This window comes from Scyliorhinus torazame, chromosome 2, assembly GCF_047496885.1.
Source record: "Scyliorhinus torazame isolate Kashiwa2021f chromosome 2, sScyTor2.1, whole genome shotgun sequence".
Taxonomy (NCBI): Eukaryota; Metazoa; Chordata; class Chondrichthyes; order Carcharhiniformes; family Scyliorhinidae; genus Scyliorhinus; species Scyliorhinus torazame.
Window position 1 is genome coordinate 269,031,809 of NC_092708.1, and position 21,062 is coordinate 269,052,870.

The following is a 21,062-nucleotide window of genomic DNA, read 5'->3' on the forward strand; positions in this document are numbered from 1 at the left end:
TCAGGGCCTTGCCCCATCCTTGGGATCTGAAGGCTGAATTCCACTCCTCACTCACACTCTCTGGCCCCCACCCCTTGCGCACACTCCCTTTCACGCGTACTTCTCTTCCCACCCCATCCTGTCTCTTCCTTCCCTCCCCACTCCTCACCCCCTCCCTCCGCACTCCTCACACATTCTCCCATCCTCCCCAGTGGCCACCTTCTCAATGTAAAAGCCAGCAGCGGCTGTTGGGTGCTTCTCCTGCTATTGGGACCAGCACAGGAACGGTGTGACCGATCGCTCCATGACCCTCCCGACACACGCCCTTGAGTCACAACCCATTGAAAAACCCTGTTCTATAGCATTCAAGGTTAATTGCTATCATGTCCAGCAACCTCATCAATCTTCAAAACCTCAAACCAAGCTAAGGCCATTAATGCATTAACATTCAAGGAGCCAATATCTAAAACATTTGTACCTGTCATTGTATTATAGTCAATAGTGAAAATAAATACAAACATATACATTTATGTTTCAGCCAAATCCTACTCCTTGAGCCTAACCACCAGGCAAAATCTTTCAAAGGACCTGTGTGGCTTTTCTGGTCACTAAAATAAGTTATAAAGCTTTACCATGGGAATGCCACATGATCAGTTGTTCCTTTCTAATACATTTTTGGCATTCAATTGTGCCTTTAGTTAACTTGAGCTGCATCTGATACCTAGACATGCAATCTTGTCAATTTTTATATGTTGTGAAATATTTAATTTTGAAGCTACTTTCTGACTATTTATGTAAATAACGTCATTTTTCTTCTCTCCAACTTATTTCCATTAAGCAGCAACCCCAAATCCATTTTTGAAACCTGTCTTTATACCTGAAAATTGAACCCATTCTTACAGAAGGTACCAGGTTGTCTGCAGCAATAACTTCCTCAGTCACATGAAGTATTATGATACAATGGGCTGAATTCACTGTTCCAGCATCGAAGTGCTGACGGCTACGGAGGATCCGTGGTATTTCACGACGGAAACATCAACACCACACCCGCATCGATTCCGCTACCGGTGAGGGCTGCCGATTGAACAACTGCGGAACGTGCAAAAAACGGTAGGAGAATCGCCAGGTCCGTGCTGGACATGCGCAGGGCTGACCAGCTGCAGACGTGCGTACACGGCCCCCTCACACACATTGATCGCATCTGAAAAGATGGCGCCAGTCGTGCTGGACCGCATACCTGATCCCCCAACCTAACAGCCCACCTCCTGGCCACCCCCCACTACACACCCAGCAGTGGCAGAAGCCCACCGGCCAGCGACACGGCTCTTGGCGGAGTATGGTGGTGCTGGACACTGTCCGCACGCCCTCTCTCTCCGCAGTTGCCACACTAGGCTCACGAACATTGAACCACACGTAGCCCGTGCCGTCGGGAACTCAGCCCGTCGGACGCGGAGCATCATGGGTAGGCCCGATAATGATATTCAAACGGAGTTGCAACTGCGCGCATCTCGATGACGTCGGTTTGGAGGGTGCGGAGCATCACAACATTGCGGGTACCCATTGCTACACCTTTGATTTATAGAAAATGGGATGAGTTAAAGGAGAAGTTGTTGAGAGATACCCGCATGAGTCCTAGCTACGCTTGCCTTTTTATGGGGTATGTGGAACATTCCTTGTTCCAGGCCTACCCGGGTCCCGTCCCACAACTCCTTTACCGGTACATTGATGACTATTTTGGTGCCACTTCATGCTCTCGTCTGGACCTGGAAAAATTCATCAACTTCGCTTCCAGTTTCCACCCCTCCATCACTTTCACCTGGTCCATCTCAGACACTTCCCTTCCCTTCCTTGATCTTTCTGTCTCCATTTCCGGCAATAGACTATCTGCTAATATCCACTACAATCCCACTGACTCCCACAGTTATCTAGACTACAGCTATTTGCACCCTACACCCTATAAGGACTCCATTCCTTTCTCTCAGCTCCTTCGTCTCCGTCGCATTTGTTCCGATGATGCCACTTTCCAAAACGGTGCTTCGAAAATGTGTTCCTTCTCCCTCAACTGTGATTTCCCACCGACAGCTGTTGACAGGGCCCTCAACAGTGTGCGGTCCATCTCCCGTGCCACTACCCTCGCCCCCTCCCTTCCCTCCCAGAACAAGGATACAGTCCCCTCATTCTCACATTTCACCCCACCAGCCTCCGTATGCAAAGCATAATCCTCTGCCATTTTCGCCAACTCCAGCGTGATGCCACTACCAAACACATATTCCCTTCACTCCGTCAGCATTCTGCAGAGACCATTCCCCCCGAGATAATCTAGTCCACTCCTCCACCATACCCAACACCTCTCCCATCACCCATGGCACTTTCCCATGCAATTGCAGAAGGTGTAACACCTGCCCCTTTACCTCTTCCATGCTTAACATCCCAGGCCCAAAACACTCATTCCAGGTTAAGCAGCGTTTCACTTGCACATCTTTCAATCTAGTTTATTGCATTCGCTGCTCCCAATGTGGTCTCTTCTATATCGGAGAGACCAAACGCAAGCTGGGTGATCGCTTTGCTGAGCACCTTCGGTCTGTGTGCATTCAGGACCCTGACCTTCCTGTTGCTTGTCATTTTAACAAAAGACCCTGCTCCCATGCCCACATGTCTGTCCTTGGCCTGCTGCAATGTTCCAGTGAAGCTCAACACAAACTGGAGGAACAACATCTTATCTTTCGGTTAGGCACGCTACAGCCTTCCGGTCTTAACATCGAATTCAAGTTCTCCAAGGCGACCTTCAGGACGCGCGACAACGCAGAATCGCCGAGCAGAAACTTATAGCCAAGTTTCGCACACATGAGTACGGCCTCAATCGGGACCTTGGATCCATGTTGCATTACATTCATCCCCCACCATCTGACCTGGGCGTGCGAAATCCTACCAACTGTCCTGGCTTGAGACAATTCACACCTCTTTAACCTGGGGTTAGCCCTATCTCTGGATCTGTAAAGACTTAATTACCTGCAAATGCTCGCATTCAAAGCATTGTCTTGCATCTTTGAATTTGTCTATATATATGTTTCTGGAACATACCTCTTCATTCACCTGAGGAAGGAGCAGCGCTCCGAAAGCGAGTGATTTGAAACAAACCTGGTGTTGGAAGACTTCTTACTGTGCTCACCCCAGTCCAATGCCGGCATCTCCACATCATGGCTTTTATCTTAAGATCAGCTGTTTTGCCCATGTTTGGAGATTGTAATGGGGTCAGGAGCTGTGGCTCTGGCAGCACCCAAATTGAGCATCAACGAGAAGGTTATTGTTCTGCAAGTTCCAGTTGATATCACTGTCAATAACACCTTCCATCGCTTCACTGATGATTGAGAATTGACTGATGGGGCAACAATTGCACTGGTTGGATTTGCCAACTTGTGAACATGACATTGCTGGGCAATTTTGCACAATGTGAGGTAGATGTCACTGTTGTAGCTCTACTGGAACAGCTTGTCTAGGTGTGTGGCTAGTTCTGGAGCACAAGTTTTCAGTACAAATGCTGGCCTGTTGCCAGGGCCCACAGCTATTGCTATATAAAGTACCATCTTGTGCAAGATACACATTGCTACCATTGTGTACCAGTGGTGGAGGGAGTGAATTCTTAAGATGATGGATGGGGAGATGTTCATGTGGGCTGCCTAGGCGATGTCAAGCTCCTTGCGTATTGTTGGAGCTGCACAGTAGCACAGCGGTTAGCACTCCTGTCTCACAGCACTAGAGACCCGGGTTCAATTCCAATTTTTGGCGATTGTCTGCGTAGAGTTTGTACGTTCTCCTTGTGTCTGCGTGGGTTTCCTCCGGGTGCTCCCGTTTCCTCCCACAGTCCAAAGATGTGGATTGGCCATGTTAAATTGCCTCTTAGTGTCCAAACACTAGCTGGGGTTATGGAAATAAGGCGGAGGAATGGGCCTAGGTGGGGTGCCATTTTGGGGGGTTGGTGCAGACCCGATGGGCTAAATGGCCTCCTTCTGTGGTGTAGGGATTCTATGATTCTCCTCCAGACAGCTGGAGGGTATAACTCGCACTGCTGACTGGGTGTTGGAATACCAATTATTTTGTCCATTGTTTGCCCAATGTGCCCCCATGATCTTCCTCAATAACCTGTCAGAATCCTCTTCAGCTCCTGTACCCTTAACTTGTGAGAAAACCATTGACGTGGATCTCACAGCACGGTAGCACAAGTGGCTAGCACTGTGACTTCACAGCACCTGGGTCCCAGGTTTGATTCCCCGCTGGGTCACTGTCTGTGTGGAGTCTGCACGTTCTCCCCGTGTCTGCGTGGGTTTCCTCTGGGTGCTCCGGTTTCCTCCCACAGTCCAAAGACGTGCAGGTTAGGTGGATTGCCCATAATAAATTGTCCTTAGTGACCAAAAAGGTTAGGAAGGGTTATTGGGTTACGGGGATAGGGTGGAAGTGAGGGCTTAATGGCCTCCTTCTGCACTCTATGTTCTATGGATCCGCAATGGCACCCTGATCTCCACCCCTCTAACTGTGACCTCCCCCCCCCACTCCCCACAAATCTGACATAATTTCCGACAGCACATTATTATCAGAGCATGCATACATGGGAATGAGCATCAGTATCCCCCAGGTTTCAGGCTCTTGGCGGATCGGGAAGGAATCTTAGCCAACCAAGGGTTCTCACAGGCCGCCACATCAATTCCCACTCTCAACTAAAATTAGATAACCCAAAATCTGTAGGAGTTACAAGTACCCCCTGGTGCAGCTGGAAAGGTGTTATGTTAAGGCTGTTTGGTTCTTTCACTTATGCTATTCTGTTGTCCCTCTAGAAGAGGCCCCCAGGTGCCATTCTACTCTCTAGGGTGAACATTTACAGGCACTGTTAGCTGTCAGGTTCACAGGAGAATGTCTGAATAGTCGCCAAGGCATCAAGAGTCTCTCAGAAATCCAGAGAAAATCAAGGCCACTGTCTCTCCTCAAAGCACCATGTTGGACCCTTAAAGATGATGACTGGAGATCCTTTTCCAATTCCGAAGGCAATGTCAGATATTTGGCAATTTCTGGGCAAGACAGGGCCCTATTGAAATTTCAAACTGTACACTATTGTTGAGCCAGAATTTGGGATGATTTGAAGAAATTTCTATAGCCTATGATGTGCCAAAGGATGTTCCCAGTATTGAAGAAATCAACACAGATACCAGACACTAACACTTCCCCATTACATTGTGAAATACCAACTGATACATCAGATTTGAGGTTCAACTTCTGATTTAATGCCATCCACTGGGTGACAGTAAGCAAGACTCTGACAAAGATTGAACACCAATGTTCTGAAACTGAGAACGTGTGTTGTGTGGTCCTCTGGGCAGGAGAACACATTGGGGCACGCCTTGTCAGGAGTCTTCTTCAGCTTATTGTGATTCCAGGTAACACTGCCTGTGAGTGGCTTTCAATCCCTCTAGAACCATCTGGTCCTCATGAGTGGTGCCACATTGAACTGGAACAGTTTACACAAAACTGGCAATAGCACTGGCAGTGATTCATCTGAATTCTGGATCGGCCTGTAGACAAGAGCATTGCACTCAAGGGATTAGATGACCAGATCGCTTGAGCATCGGCTGGAGACACTGGGGTACATCAGCGAGGCTGAGAGTTATGTGAATAGCATGTTTTTAAATGTGGTCACCCTGCAGCTTAAGAAAGTGCAGTCAAAGAGGGAATAGGTGATACCCAGTCAGAAGAAGGGGGACAGGCAGGTAGTCAGGAAAGCCCCAAATGCATTTCACTCAAGAATCGTTTTTCTGTGTGGGAAAACAATGGGGGTGACGGTTCCTCTGGGGAGTGCAGCCACAGCCTATTTCATGCCACTGTGGGTGGCTCAGTTGCACAAGGTGGAGGAGTAAGAGTAGATGAGCAATAGTGGTAGGAGACTCAATAGTGAGGGGTACAAACAGGCGTTTCTGCAGCCACAGACGTGACTCCAGGATGTTATGTTGCTTCCATGTCTGCGTGGATTCCTCCAGATGCTCCGGTTTCCTCCTACTGTCTAAAGATGTGCAGATTAGGTGGATTGGCCATGCCAAATTACCCCTTAGTGTCCAAACAAATTAGGTGGGGTCACGAGGATAGGATAGGGCGGGGGAGTGGGTCACGGTAAGGTGCTCTTTCAGAGGGTCGGTGTGACTCAATGGGCCAAATGGCGGCTTCTGCACTGTAGGGATTCTATGATTCTGTGATTCCCTGGTGCCAGAGTCAGTGATATTCACTGAACGGCTGCAGGGCATTCTGAAGGGGCAGGGAGAACAGACAGAGGTTGTGGTTCATATTAGTACCAACGACATATGTAGAAAGAGGGATGAGGTCGACCAACAAAAATATAGGGAGCTAGCTTTCAGATTGAAAAGCAGGACCTCAAAGGTTGCAATCTTGAATGTACTCCCCAGTGCCACGTGCCAGTGAGTATAGGAATAGGAGGATAGAGCAGATCAATACACGTGGTGGAGGTGAGAGCGGGGGTGTTTGCGGGGGTGGGAGAGTGGGGCTGTTTGTGGGAGAGGGGTGTGGTAAACCACTGTTGCACCTGTATTAGGTGATGTACGGTAGTCCCTGCCTGCTGGCTCCGCCCAGGATGCGGGGTATAAATATGCGTGACCTCCAGCCAGCAGCCATTTCGCCAGCTGCTGTGGGAGGCCACACATCTGATAGCAATAAAGCCTCAGTTGGATTCAACTATCGTCTTTGTCCAATTGATCGTGCCTCAATTTATTGCTATCAGTTTCTAAGGATGGACCTCCGTATCAAACCGGATCGCCTGCAGCTGGATCCGCACTCAAGCGACGCCAGAAAGGACTTCCAGCACTGGCTAGCTTGCTTCGAGGCGTATATCAACGCGGCACCAACCCCTGTTCTGGAGGCTCAGAAGATTCAAATTTTATACTCCAGCTTGCAAACCCGTCGCCACCAGGAGCAGACAGTACAGCACCCAGGACAAGACCTTCATCAGGTCCAAAGTCCAGCGGCTGCTTCGGGAAGGCATCATCGAGGCCAGTAACAGCCCCTAGAGAGCTAAAGTGGTAGTAGTTAAAACTGGGGAGAAACACCGAATGGTCGTGGACTACAGCCAGACCATCAACCGGTACACGCAGCTCGACGCGTACTCCCTCCCATGCATATCTGACATGGTTAACCAGATTGCGCAGTACCGGGTCTTCTCAACAGTAGACCTGAAATCCGCCTACCACCAGCTCCCCATCCGTAAATCGGACCGTCCATACACCGCCTTCGAGGCAGAGGGCCGCCTATACCACTTCCTTAGGGTCCCCTTTGGCATCACAAACGGGGTCTCGGTCTTCCAAAGGGAGATGGACTGAATGGTCGACCGGTACGGGTTGCGGGCCACCTTTCCGTACCTAGACAATGTCACCATCTGCAGCCATGATCAGCAGGACCACGACGCCAACCTTGCTAAATTTCTCCACACCGCTACTCTCCTAAACCTCACTTACGACAAGGAGAAGTGCATGTTCTGCACGAACTGCTTAGCCATCCTCGGCTATGTGGTCCAGAACGGAGTTCTGGGGCCTGATCCCGACCGCATGTGCCCCAAGGCCCTCAAACGCTGCGTGGGGTTCTTTTCGTACTACGCTCAGTGGGTCCCAAACTATGCGGACAAGGCCCGCCCACTCATACAATCCACCCAGTGTCCCCTGACGGCCGAGGCCCAACAGGACTTGGCCCGGATCAGAGCTGATATTGCCAAGGACACAATGCATGCTGTAGATGAGACACTGCCCTTCCAAGTAGAAAGCGACGCATCAGATGTCGCCCTTGCTGCCACCCTCAATCAGGCAGGCAGGCCCGTGGCATTCTTTTCCCGCACCCTTCATGCCTCAGAAATTCGGCACTCATCCGTCAAAAAGGAGGCCCAAGCTATCGTTGAAGCTGTGCGGCATTGGAGGCATTACCTGGCCGGCAGGAGATTTACTCTCCTCACTGACAAACGGTCAGTAGCCTTTATGTTCAACAACACACAGCGGGGCAAGATCAAAAACGATAAAATCTTGAGGTTGAGGATCGAGCTCTCCACCTACAATTACGAGATTATGTATCTCCCTGGCAAACTCAACGAGCCCCCAGACGCCCAATCACGAGGTACATGTGCCAGCGCACAGGTAGACCGACTCCGGGCCCTGCACGACAGCCTTTGTCACCCAGGGGTCACTCGGTTGTACCACTTCATTAAGGCACAAAATCTGCCCTACTCCGTCGAGGAAGTAAGGACAATCACCAGGGACTGCCAGGTCTGTGCGGAGTGCATGCCGCACATCTACCGGCCGGACCGCCCGCGCCTGGTGAAGGCCTCCCGCCCCTTTGAACGCCTCAGCGTGGATTTCAAAGGCCCCCTCCCCTCCACCGACCGTCACACATATTTTCTCAGTGTGGTCGACGAATACTCCAGATTCCCCTTTGCCATCCCATGCCCCGACATGACATCCGCCACCGTCATTAAAGCCGTCAACATAATCTTCGCTCTGTTTGGTTTCCCCGCCTACATCCACAGTGACAGGGGATCCTCATTCATGAGTGATGAGCAGCGTCAGTTCCTGCTCAGCAGGGCTATCGCCTCCAGCAGAATGACAAGCTACAACCCTCGGGGAAACGGACAGGTAGAAAGGGAGAATGGGACAGTATGGAGGGCCGTCCAGCTGGCCCTACGGTCCAGGAACCTCCCGGCCTCCCGCTGGCAGGAGGTCCTCCCTGATGCACTCCATTATATTCGCTGATTACTGTGCTCGGCCACTAACAATACACCCCATGAACGTCCTTTTGCCTTCCCCAGGAAGTCAACATCCGGGGTGTCGCTCCCGACTTGGCTCGCAGCTCCGGGAACCGTGCTTCTCCGTAAGCACGTCAGACTCCACAAGGCGGACCCGTTGGTGGAGAGGGTGCACTTGCTCCACGCAAACCCCCAGTACGCCTACATGGCATTCCCTGACGGCCGCCAGGATACTGTCTCCCTCAGGGACCTGGCATCAGCAGGTTCCACGCCCACACCCCCTCCGCCCCCGATGCCACCCTCCCCTCCCCCCAAGGACCATCCATCCTCCCCCTGCCCACGCCCGATGATGAAGAGAATTTCAGCACGCTCCCGGAGTCACCATCGACCAGATCAGCACCAACATCGCCAACACCACTGCGTCGCTCCCAGAGGAACATCAAGGCCCCGGACCGGCTAAACCACTGACCGGTCCACCGGACATCAAAGGACATTTGTTTGCTCAAATCTTGTAAATATTAACTCATTGTTGTACATAGTTATCCACCAGCCCCCGCCGGACTCAATTTTTAACAGGGGGTGAATGTGGTAAACCACTGTTACACCCGTATTAGGTGATGTACGGTAGGACCTGTACTACAGGTTCGACGGTAGTCCCTGCCTGCTGGCTCTGCCCAGGAGGCGGGGTATAAATATGCGTGACCTCCAGCCAGCAGCCATTTTGCCAGCTGCTGTGGGAGGCCACACATCTGATAGCAATAAAGCCTCAACCATCGTCTTTGTCCAATTGATCGTGCCTCAAGGGGAGAACGAGGAATTTTGTGGGGAGGGGACAGCAGGGGTGGTTGTGCGGGAGGGGGAGGGAAGCTGTTTGCGGGGGAAGGAGAGAGCGATGGTGGTTGTATGGGGAGGGAGAGCGGGGAGGGAGAGCGGGGGTGGTTACGGGAAGGAGAGAGCGGGGGTGGTTGTGTGGGAGGGAGAGCGGGGGTGGTTGTATGGGGAGGGAGAGCGGGGGTGGTTGTGGGGGAGGGAGAGCAGGGGTGGTTGTATGGGGCGGGAGAGCGGGGTGGTTGCGGGGGAGGGAGAGCGGGGGTGGTTACGGGAGGGAGAGCAGGGGTGGTTGTGGGGGAGGGAGAGCAGGGGTGGTTGTATGGGGCGGGAGAGCGGGGTGGTTGCGGGGGAGGGAGAGCGGGGGGTGGTTACGGGGAGGGAGAGCGGGGGTGGTTGTGTGGGAGGGAGAGCGGGGGTGGTTGCGGGGGAGGGAGAGCGGGGGTGGTTACGGGAGGGAGAGCAGGGGTGGTTGTGGGGGAGGGAGAGCAGGGGTGGTTGTATGGGGCGGGAGAGCGGGGTGGTTGCGGGGGAGGGAGAGCGGGGGTGGTTACGGGGAGGGAGAGCGGGGGTGGTTGTGTGGGAGGGAGAGCGGGGGTGGTTGTATGGGGAGGGAGAGCGGGTGTGGTTGTGGGCGAGGGAGAGGAGGGGGAGGTTGTGTGGGAGGGAGAGCGGGGGTGGTTGTGGGGAGGGAGAGTGGGGGTGGTTGCGGGGAGGGAGAGCGGGAGTAGTTGCGGGGGAGGGAGAGCGAGGGTGGTTGTGGGGAGGGAGAGCGGGTGTGGTTGCGGGGGAGGGAGAGCGGGGGTGGTTGCGGGGAGGGAGAGTGGGGGTGGCTGCGGGGAGTGAGAGCGGGGGTGGTTGTGGGGAGGGAGAGCGGGTGTGATTGCGGGGGAGGGAGAGCGGGGGTGGTTGTGGAGGAGGGAGAGCGGGGGTGGTTGCGGGGAGGGAGAGCGGGTGTGATTATGGGGGAGGGAGAGCGGGTGTGGTTGCGGGGGAGGGAGAGCGGGGGTGGTTGCGGGGAGGGAGAGCGGGGGTGGTTGCGGGGAGGGAGAGCGGGGGTGGTTGTGTGGGAGGGAGAGCGGGTGTGGTTGCGGGGGAGGGAGAGCGGGGGTGGTTGCGGGGAGGGAGAGTGGGGGTGGCTGCGGGGAGGGAGAGCGGGGGTGGTTGTGTGGGAGGGAGAGCGGGGGTGGTTGTGTGGGACGGAGATCGGGGGTGGTTGCGGGGAGGGAGAGTGGGGGTGGTTGCGGGGAGGGAGAGTGGGGGTGATTATGGGGGAGGGAGAGTGGGGGTGGTTCTGTGGGAGGGAGAGTGGGGGTGGTTGCGGGGAGGGAGAGCGGGGGTGGTTGTGTGGGGGAGGGAGAGCGGGGGTGGTTGTGTGGGGGAGGGAGAGCGGGGGTGGTTGTGTGGGGGAGGGAGAGCGGGGGTGGTTGTGTGGGGGAGGGAGAGCGGGGGTGGTTGTGTGGGAGGGAGATCGGGGGTGGTTGCGGGGAGGGAGAGCGGGGGTGGTTGTGTGGGAGGGAAAGTGGGGTTGGTTGTGGGGGAGGGAGAGCAAGGGTGGTTGTGGGGAAGAGAGAGCGGGGGAGGTTGTGTGGGAGGGAGAGCGGGGGTGGTTGTGTCAGAGGAAGAGCGGGGGTGGTTGCGGGGGAGGGAGAGCGGGGGTGGTTGTGGGGGAGGGAGAGCGGGGGTGGTTGCGGGGAGGGAGAGCGGGGGTGGTTGCGGGGGAGGAAGAGAGGGGGTGGTTGCGGGGAGGGAGAGCGGGGGTGGTTGCGGGGAGGGAGAGTGGGGGTGGTTGCGGGGGAGGAAGAGAGGGGGTGGTTGCGGGGAGGGAGAGCGGGGGTGGTTGCTGGGGAGTGAGAGGGGGGTGCTTGTATGGGGAGGGAGAGCGGGGCTGGTTGTGTGAGAGTGCGGGGGTGGTTGTGTGGGAGGGAGAGCGGGGCTGGTTGTGTGGGAGGGAGAACGGGGGTGGTTGCGGGGGAGGGAGAACGGGGGTGGTTGCTGGGGAGTGAGAGGGGGGCTGGTTGTGGGGGTGGGAGAACGGGGGTGGTTGTGGGGGAGTGAGGGCGGGGGTGTTTGTGGGGGAGGGAGAGCGGGGGTGGTTGAATGGGGAGTGAGGGCGGGGGTGGTTGCGGGGGCGGGAGAGCGGGGGAGGAAGAGAGGTGGTGGTTGCGGGGAGGGAGAACGGGGGTGCTTGCTGGGGAGTGAGAGGGGGGTGGTTGTGTGGGGGAGGGAGAGCGGGGCTGGTTGTGGGGGAGGGAGAGCGGGGGTGGTTGTGGGGGGGAGGGAGAGCGGGGCTGGTTGTGGGGGAGGGAGAGCGGGGGTGGTTGAATGGGGAGTGAGGGCCGGGGTGGTTGTGGGGGAGGGAGAGCGGGAGTGGTTGTGTGGGAGTGAGAGCGGGGTGGTTGCGGGGGAGGGAGAGCGGGGGTGGTTGTGTGGGAGGGAGAGCGGGGTGGTTGCGGGGAGGGAGAGCGGGATTGGTTACGGGGAGGGAGAGCGGAGGTGGTTGCGGGGAGGGAGAGTGGGGATGGTTGTGTGGGAGGGAGAGCGGGGGTGATTGTGTGGGGGAGGGAGAGCGGGGGTGGTTGCGGGGGAGGGAAAGCGGGGGTGGTTGTATGGGAGGGAGAGCGGGGGTGGTTGTGTGGGAGGGAGAGCGGGGGTGATTGTGTGGGGGAGGGAGAGCGGGGGTGGTTGCGGGGGAGGGAGAGTGGGGATGATTGTGTGGGAGGGAGAGCGGGGGTGGTTGTGTGGGGGAGGGAGCGCGGGGGTGGTTGTGGGGAGGGAGAGCGGGGGTTGTTGTGTGGGGGAGGGAGAGTGGGGGTGGTTGTGTGGGAGGGAGAGCGGGGGTGGCTGTGTGGGAGGGAGAGTGGGGATGGTTGTGTGGGAGGGAGAGCGGGGGTGGTTGTGGGGGAGGGAGAGCGGGGGTGATTGTGTGGGGGAGGGAGAGCGGGGGTGGTTGTGGGGAGGGAGAGCGGGGGTGGTTGTGTGGGGGAGGGAGAGCGGGGGTGGTTGTGTGGGGAGGGGGAGCGGGGGTGGTTGTGGGGGAGGGAGAGCGGGGGTGCTTGTGTGTGGGAGGGAGAGCGGGGGTGGTTGTGGGGGAGGGAGAGCGGGGGTGGTTGTGGGGAGGGATAGCGGGGCTGGTTGTGGGGGAGGGAGAGCGGGGGTGGTTGTGGGGGAGGGAGAGCAAGAGTGGTTGTGGGGGAGGGAGAGCGGGGCTGGTTGTGGGGGAGGGAGAGCGGGGCTGGTTGTGTGAGAGGGAGAGCGGAGTGGTTGCGGGGAGGGAGAGCGGGGGTGGTTGTGGGGGAGGGAGAGCAGGGGTGGTTGTGGGGAGGGAGAGCGGAGGTGGTTGCGGGGGAGGGAGAGCGGGGATGGTTGCGGGGGAGGGAGAGTGGGGGTGGTTGTGGGGAGGGAGAGTGGGGGTGGTTGTGTGGGGGAGGGAGAGCGGGGGTGGTTGTGTGGGGGAGGGAGAGCGGGGGTGGTTGTGTGGGAGGGAGATCGGGGGTGGTTGCGGGGAGGGAGAGCGGGGGTGGTTGTGTGGGAGGGAGAGTGGGGGTGATTATGGGGGAGGGAGAGTGGGGGTGGTTCTGTGGGAGGGAGAGTGGGGGTGGTTGTGGGGAGGGAGAGCAAGGGTGGTTGTGGGGAAGAGAGAGCGGGGGAGGTTGTGTGGGAGGGAGAGCGGAGGTGGTTGCGGGGGAGGAAGAGAGGGGGTGGTTGCGGGGAGGGAGAGCGGGGGTGGTTGCGGGGAGGGAGAGTGGGGGTGGTTGCGGGGGAGGAAGAGCGGGGGTGGTTGCTGGGGAGTGAGAGGGGGGTGCTTGTATGGGGAGGGAGAGCGGGGCTGGTTGTGTGGGAGAGCGGGGGTGGTTGTGTGGGAGGGAGAGCGGAGGTGGTTGTGGGGGAGGGAGAGCAAGGGTGGTTGTGGGGAGGGAGAGCAGGGCTGGTTGTGGGGGAGGGAGAGCGGGGCTGGTTGTGTGGGAGGGAGAGCGGGGTGGTTGCGGGGGAGGGAGAGCGGGGGTGGTTGTGGGGGAGGGAGAGCGGGGGTGGTTGTGGGGAGGGAGAGCGGAGGTGGTTGCGGGGGAGGGAGAGCGGGGGTGGTTGCGGGGGAGGGAGAGCGGGGGTGGTTGTGGGGGAGGGAGAGCGGGGGTGGTTGTGGGGAGGGAGAGCGGGGGTGGTTGCGGGGAGGGAGAGCGGGGGTGGTTGTGGGGGAGGGAGAGCGGGGGTGGTTGCGGGGGAGGGAGAGCGGGGGTGGTTGTATGCGGGGGTGGTTGCGGGAGAGGGAGAGCGGGGGTGGTTGCGGGAGAGGGAGAGCGGGGGTGGTTGAGTGGGAGTGAAAGCGGGGGTGGTTGTGTGAGAGGGAGAGTGGGGGTGTTTGGGGGAGGGAGAGCGGGGGTGGTTGCGGGGAGGGAGAGCGGGGGTGGTTGTGTGGGAGGGAGAGTGGGGGTGGTTGCGGGGGAGTGAGAGCGGGGGTGGTTGCGGGTGAGGAAGAGCGGGGGTGGTTGTGGGGGAGGGAGAGCGGGGGTGGTTGTGTGGGAGGGAGAGCGGGGGTGGTTGCGGGGAGAGCGGGGGTGGTTACAGGGAGGGAGAGCGGGGGTGGTTGCGGGGAGGGAGAACGGGGTGGTTGCGGGAGAGGGAGAGCGGTGGTGGTTGTGTGGGAGGGAGAGCGGGGGTGGTTGTGGGGGAGGGAGAGCGGGGGTGGTTGTGTGGGAGGGAGAGTGGGGGTGGTTGTGGGGGAGGGAGAGTGGGGGTGGTTGTATGGGGAGGGAGAGCGGGGGTGATTGTGGGGGAGGGAGAGCGGGGGTGATTGTGTGGGAGGGAGAGCGGGGGTGATTGTGGGGGAGGGAGAGCGGGGGTGATTGCGGGGGAGGGAGAGCGGGGGTGATTGCGGGAGAGGGAGAGCGGGGGTGGTTGCGGGAGAGGGAGAGCGGTGGTGGTTGTGTGGGAGGGAGAGCGGGGTGGTTGTGTGGGAGGGAGAGCGGGGGGTGGTTGTGTGGGAGGGAGAGCGGGGGTGGTTGCCGGAGAGGAAGAGCGGGGGTGGTTGTGGGGGGGAGGGAGAGCGGGGGTGGTTGCGGGAGAGGGAGAGCGGGGGTGGTTGTGTGGGAGGGAGAGCGGGGGTGGTTGCGGGAGAGGGAGAGCGGGGGTGGTTGTGTGGGAGGGAGAGCGGGGGTGGTTGCCGGAGAGGAAGAGCGGTGGTGGTTGTGTGGGAGGGAGAGCGGGGGTGGTTGCGGGAGAGGGAGAGCGGGGGTGGTTGTGGGGGAGGGAGAGCGGGGCTGGTTGTGGGGGAGGGAGAGCGGTGGTGGTTGCCGGAGAGGGAGAGCGGGGGTGGTTGTGGGGGAGGGAGAGCGGGGCTGGTTGTGGGGGAGGGAGAGCGGGGGTGGTTGCCGGAGAGGGAGAGCGGGGGTGGTTGTGGGGGAGGGAGAGCGGTGGTGGTTGTGGGGGGAAGGGAGAGCGGGGGTGGTTGTGTGGTGGAGGGAGAGCGGGGGTGGTTGTGTGGGGAGGGAGAGCGGGGGTGGTTGTGTGGCGGAGGGAGAGCGGGGGTGGTTGTGGCGGAGGGAGAGCGGGGGTGGTTGTGGGGGAGGGAAAGCGGGGGTGGTTGTGTGGGGGAGGGAGAGCGGGGGTGGTTGTGTGGCGGAGGGAGAGCGGGGGTGGTTGTGGGGAGGGAGAGCGGGGGTGGTTGTGTGGGGGAGGGAGAGCGGGGGTGGTTGTGTGGGGGAGGGAGAGCGGGGGTGGTTGTGTGGGGGAGGGAGAGCGGCGGTGGTTGTGGGGGAGGGGCAGTGGGGGTGGTTGTGGGGGAGGGAGAGCGGGGTGGTTGTGTGTGGGAGGGAGAGCGGGGGTGGTTGTGTGGGGGAGGGAGAGCGGGGGTGGTTGTGTGGGGGAGGGAGAGCGGGGGTGGTTGTGTGGGGGAGGGAGAGCGGGGGTGGTTGTCTAGGAGGGAAAGCGGGGGTAGTTGTGTGGGGGAGGGAGAGCGGGGGTAGTTGTGTGGGGGAGGGAGAGCGGGGGTGGTTGTGTGGGGGAGGGAGAGCGGGGGTGGTTGTGTGTGGGAGGGAGAGCGGGGGTGGTTGTGTTGTAGGGAAAGCGGGGGTGGTTGTGTGGGGGAGGGAGAGCGGGGGTGGTTGTGTGGGGAGGGAGAGCGGGGGTGGTTGTGTGGGGAGGGAGAGCGGGTGTGGTTCTGTGGGGGAGGGAGAGCGGGGGTGGTTGTGTGGGGGAGGGAGAGCGGGGGTGGTTGTGTGGGGGAGCGAGAGCGGGGGTGGTTGTGTGGGGGAGGGAGAGCGGGGGTGGTTGTGTGGGGGAGGGAGAGCGGGGGTGGTTGTGTGGGGGAGGGAGAGCGGGGGTGGTTGTGTGGGGGAGGGTGAGCGGGGGTGGTTGTGTGTGGGAGGGAGAGCGGGGGTGGTTGTGTTGTAGTGAAAGCGGGGGTGGTTGTGTGGGGGAGGGAGAGCGGGGGTGGTTGTGTGGGGAGGGAGAGCGGGGGTGGTTGTGTGGGGAGGGAGAGCGGGGGTGGTTGTGTGAGGGAGGGAGAGCGGGGGTGGTTGTGTGGGGGAGGGAGAGCGGGGGTGGTTGTGTGGGGGAGGGAGAGCGGGGGTGGATGTGTGGGGGAGGGAGAGCGGGGGTGGTTGTGTGGGGGAGGGAGAGCGGGGGTGGTTGTGTGGGGGAGGGAGAGCGGGGGTGATTGTGGGGGAGGGAGTGCGGGGGTGGTTGTGTGGGGGAGGGAGAGCGGGGGTGGTTGTGTGGGGGAGGGAGGGCGGGGGTGGTTGTGTTGGGGAGGGAGAGCGGGGGTGGTTGTGTGGGGGAGGGAGAGCGGGGGTGGATGTGGGAGGGAGAGCGGGGGTGGTTGTGGGGGAGGGAGAGCGGGGGTGGTTGTGTGGGGAGGGAGAGCGGGGGTGGTTGTGTGTGGGAGGGAGAGCGGGGGTGGTTGTGTGGGGAGGGAGAGCGGGGGTGGTTGTGTGGGGAGGGAGAGCGGGGGTGGTTGTGTGGGCGAGGGAGAGCGGGGGTGGTTGTGGGGGAGGGAGAGCGGGGGTGGTTGTGTGGGGAGGGAGAGCGGGGGTGGTTGTGTGGGGGAGGGAGAGCGGGGGTGGTTGTGTGGGGGAGGGAGAGCGGGGGTGGTTGTGTGGGGAGGGAGAGCGGGGGTGGTTGTGTGGGGGAGGGAGAGCGGGGGTGGATGTGGGCGGGAGAGCGGGGTGGTTGTGGGGGAGGGAGAGCGGGGGTGGTTGTGTGGGGGAGGGAGAGCGGGGGTGGTTGTGTGGGGGAGGGAGAGCGGGGGTGGTTGTGTGGGGGAGGGAGAGCGGGGGTGGTTGTGGGGGAGGGAGAGCGGGGGTGGTTGTGGGGGAGGGAGAGCGGGAGTGGTTGTGTGGGGGAGGGAGAGCGGGGGTGGTTGTGTTGGAGGGAAAGCGGGGGTGGTTGTGGGGGAGGGAGAGCGGGGGTGGTTGTGGGGGAGGGAGAGCGGGGGTGGTTGTGTGGGGGAGGGAAAGCGGGGGTGGTTGTGGGGGAGGGAGAGCGGGGGTGGTTGTGGGGGAGGGAGAGCGGGGGTGGTTGTGGGGGAGGGAGAGCGGGGGTGGTTGTGTGGGAGGGAGAGCGGGGGTGGTTGTGGGGGAGGGAGAGCGGGGGTGGTTGTGGGGGAGGGAGAGCGGGGGTGATTGTGGGGGAGGGAGAGCAGGGGTGGTTGTGTGGGGAGGGAGAGCGGGGGTGGTTGTGTGGGGGAGGGAAAGCGGGGGTGGTTGTGGGGGAGGGAGAGCGGGGGTGGATGTGTGGGAGGGAAAGCGGGGGTGGTTGTGTGGGGGAGGGAGAGCGGGGGTGGTTGTGGGGGAGCGAAAGCGGGGGTGGTTGTGTGGGGGAGGGAGAGCGGGGGTGGTTGTGTGGGGGAGGGAGAGCGGGGGTGGTTGTGGGGAGGGAGAGCGGGGGTGATTGTGGGGGAGGGAGAGCGGGGGTGGTTGTGGGGGAGGGAGAGCGGGGGTGGTTGTGTGTGGGAGGGAGAGCGGGGGTGGTTGTGGGGGAGGGAGAGCGGGGGTGGTTGTGGGGGAGGGAGAGCGGGGGCGGTTGTGGGGGAGGGAGAGCGGGGGTGGTTGTGTGGGGGAGGGAGAGCGGGGGTGGTTGTGTGGGGGAGGGAGAGCGGGGGTGGTTGTGGGGGAGGGAGAGCGGGGGTGGTTGTGTGGGGGAGGGAGAGCGGGGGTATTTGTGGGGGAGGGAGAGCGGGGGTGGTTGTGGGGGAGGGAGAGCGTGGTTGGTTTTGTGGGAGGAAGAGCGGGGGTGGTTGTGTGGGGGAGGGAGAGCGGGGTGGTTGTGTGGGGGAGGGAGAGCGGGGGTGATTGTGTGGGAGAGGGGAGTGAGGGTGGTTGCCGGGGAAGGAGAGCGGGGTGGTGTTGCAAAGGGGAGTGAGGGTGGTTGTGGGGGAGCGGGAGCGGTGATGTTTGGGTGGAAGGGGAGAGCGAGGGTTGTTTTGCCGGGAGGTGCTGTTTAGGGGGAACGGGTCTGTTAGCGGGGAAGGGGGGTGCCTGGCTATTGAATAATAATCTTTATTGTCACAAGTAGGCTTACATTAACACTGCCATGAAGTTACTGTGAAAAGCCCCTAGTCGCCACATTCCAGCACCTGTTCGGGTCACAGAGGGAGAATTCAGAATGTCCAATTCACCTAACAGCATGCATTTCGGGACTTGTGGGTGGAAACCGGAGCACCCGGAGGAAGCCCACGCAGACACTGGGAGAACGTGCAGACTCCACACAGACAGTGACCCAAGTTGGGAATCGAACCTGGGACCCTGGCATTGTGAAGCAAAAGGGCTGTCATGCCTCTACAGTGTGAAGGAGGGGAGGGTGGTGGTGGTTGCAGAGGGGCAGAGTGGGGTTGGGTGGGGGAAGCAGGATTGCTGGGAAGGTGTGTTGGAGGTGGTTGAGTGGGTTGAGAGAACGGGGGAATGGTTGGGGTTGAGCGGGATTGGTGGGCAAGGGGAGAACGGAATTGCGGGTGAAGGGAGAGTGGGGTTGGGAGAAGGGGCAAACGGCTGGAGGAAGGGGCAAGCAGGGCTGGAGGAAGGGGCAAGCAGGGCTGGAGGAAGGGGCAAACAGGGCTGGAGGAAGGGGCAAGCAGGGCTGGAGGAAGGGGCAAGCAGGGCTGGAGGAAGGGGCAAGCAGGGCTGGTTGGTTTGGATGGGAGAGCAAAATTTACATGGACATAGATTTCTTACTGTGCAGAAGGAGGCCATTCGGCCCATCAAGTCTGCACTAGCCCTCCGAAAGAGCACCCTACCGTGGCCCATTTCCCCACCCTATCCTTATAACCCCACCTAACCTGCACACGAATGGGCAATTTAGCCTGGCAAATCCACCTAACCTGCACGTCTTGGGACTGTGGGAGGAAACCCAGGCAGACACGGGGAGAAAGTGCAAACTCCACACAGACAGTCACCCCAGCTTGAAATTGAACCCGGGTCCCTGGCGCTGCGAGGCAGCAGTGCTAACCACTGTGCCACCATGCTGAAGGGGAGAGTGATATTGGGGACAAGAGGAGAACGGGGTTGGGGAGAGGAAGAGAATGGGATTGTGGGGAAAGGGAGAGCGGGTTTGTTGGCAAGGGGAGAGCGGGGCCGAATTCGGACGGGAGTACGGCCTGGGGGCAGTGGGCAGTAGGGTGAAGGGCCGATGGGAGAGCAGGTTGGCGTGGAGGTGGGAAGGTAGACTGGAGGAGGCGGGGAGAGGTGTAGGGTCAGAAGTGAGAGGTATGGAGGGAGGCTAGTGTGTTGGGTGGGGTGGAGGGTGGGAGGGGAATGGGTGGAAGGGAGAGTGATGGGCAGAGGGATGAGTGATGGGAGTGTGGGAGCTGGGTTGGAGAGGAAGGGTGGGGGGGGGAAGTGGAGAGAGGGGTGGAGTAGTGGCGAGAGTGAGGTGTAGGGGATGAGAGAGTGAAATTTGTGGTGAGGGGTGGGAATGGTGGGTGGGTTGATGTTAGTGGGGGAAGAGAGAGTTGGAGGGGGGTTGGAGTGGTGTGTGGAGTTTGGGGAGGGGATAGTGGGGGTGATGGAGGGGACAGTGGGTTGGAGACAGAGTGAGATGGAGTGGGGGAGGGGAGCGATAGAAATCAAAGGGGAAGTGTTATCGACACCTGTGCAGATTCCAACGGTGGCTTAGATACTGGACCAGAATCGCAACCTTTTTCATTTTAAGACTGAGCAGAAAAAACAATCCGCTCCAGAGTGATTGCTTAGGAAGTAGAGCTTGGTTATTTTTACAAATGAACTTTATTGAAACAAAAAATAACACAATATTTAAACTTCAAACATAACAAGATTAGCTTACATGTATCTTTTAACATGATTTCCCATTAAGCAGCACATAAAATAAACATACAGCTCTATGCTCCACTTAGGCAGGCAGGCAACAATGATCCTTGCATTCTAGAACATTCTCTGAGACTAGTGAACCTCCTTCAGACTCCTTTTCAAAAGCCTAACTATGTGGCAGCTTTTTATGACCTCTCCCGGTGGCTTTCCAAATCCTTCTGTCCTCACCTATTCAAACAGGATTCTTTTCTCTCTTTGAGCTCCGCCCAGACCCCCAAACAATGGTTCGGTCCTGGGGTGTCCAGACTTGAACTCAACGTCGCTATCTGGTCTTTTGATTACCCACTCCAGTTTACACAAAAGAACAGGGCCATGCTATGAATATGCAATTAACCTCTGATTTAAGGACAACAGAGACCATCAGACTCTGTAATGGGCTAATAGCTGGTCAGATCAGAGTGTCCCGGAGGACAATGGATCTTGAGTGAATGACCCCGGCTGAACAGGTGTATCCTGTTTATTCCCATTAACAAATTTAAGTCTGAATGGAACCTATGGCGCTGAGGACACAGGTTCGAATCCTGGCCCTGGGTCACCGCCCATGTGGAGTTTGCACATTATCCCCGTGCCTGCGAGGGTTTCACCCCCACAACCCAAAGATGTGCAGGATAGGTGGATTGGCCATGCTAAATTGCCCCTTAATTGGAAAAAAAGAATTGGGTACTCTAAATTTATAAAAATAAAAGTCTGAATGGGACAATGTAATTCATGCTAGCAGTTTTACCCTCAGTCTGTTAACCCCTAAATTGCACATTACATCTTTGATCCCATTTCCAGATCCAATTTCCTAACATCTTCCTATCGTAACAGAAGAAATGGAGTGTGAGGTGAGGAGGGGGAGAGATGGAGCATGCGGAGTAGGAGAGAGAAGGAGCATGTGTGAGAGAGGGATGGTGCCTGCGGGTCGGGAGAAAGAGATGAAGCATGCGGTGCACGAGAGAGAGACGGAGCATGGAGGGCGGGAGAGATAGAATGTGTGGAGTGGGCGAGATGGAGACTACGGGATGGGAGAGAGAGATGGAGCATGGAGGGCGGGAGAGAGAGATAGAATGTGTGGAGTGGGCGAGATGGAGACTACGGGATGGGAGAGAGAGACAGAGCATGGAGGGCGGGAGAGAGAGATAGAATGTGTGGAGTGGGCGAGATGGAGACTACGGGAT